The sequence below is a fragment of the Gekko japonicus genome, unplaced genomic scaffold, assembly GCF_001447785.1.
Source record: "Gekko japonicus isolate JY-2015 unplaced genomic scaffold, Gekko_japonicus_V1.1 scaffold3456, whole genome shotgun sequence".
Lineage (NCBI taxonomy): Eukaryota > Metazoa > Chordata > Lepidosauria > Squamata > Gekkonidae > Gekko > Gekko japonicus.
In genome coordinates, this window is record NW_015164300.1 from 26,451 (window position 1) to 26,918 (window position 468).

The window sequence follows — 468 nt, forward strand, 5'->3', positions numbered from 1 at the left end:
CGGGCAGGAAATGCCCCCTGCCCTGCCACAAATTTCCTTAGACTTTAAGGTGCTAGTTTGGTGTATTGGTTAAGAGCGCGGACTCTAAGCTGGGAGATCCGGGTTTGATTCACCACTCCTCCGCATGCAGTTGCTGGTGTAACCTCGGGTCAAACAGAGTAGAGGGCCAAAAATTAAAACCTAATATATATAATATATAAAAATACATGTATTTATTTCTAAATTATTAAAAAAGATATAGGGGCCCAATTACACTTCATATAAAAATTCCAAAATCATACACACACGAGCCAATGGCCTTGACCAATGCTCCCTCTAAGCCGTGGAGTCCTGTGAGCAAAAATTCCACTGGCATTAAAGTTGTGAGCGAGCCATTTGTCTACTGCATAAATTAGTTTGCTCTGGAGCCATCCTTCCCAAGCTAAGACAAAAATGTGTGAGCTGGTGGCTAAAAAACTGTGAGCTAGC

General features: G+C 42.3%; 1 protein-coding gene across 1 annotated transcript in view; it reads right to left on the reverse strand.

The window, feature by feature from the left end:
• TBC1D20 (TBC1 domain family member 20) overlaps positions 1–468 on the reverse strand; it is a 39,465-nt gene that overhangs the window by 17,649 nt on the left and 21,348 nt on the right. The window lies entirely within an intron of this gene.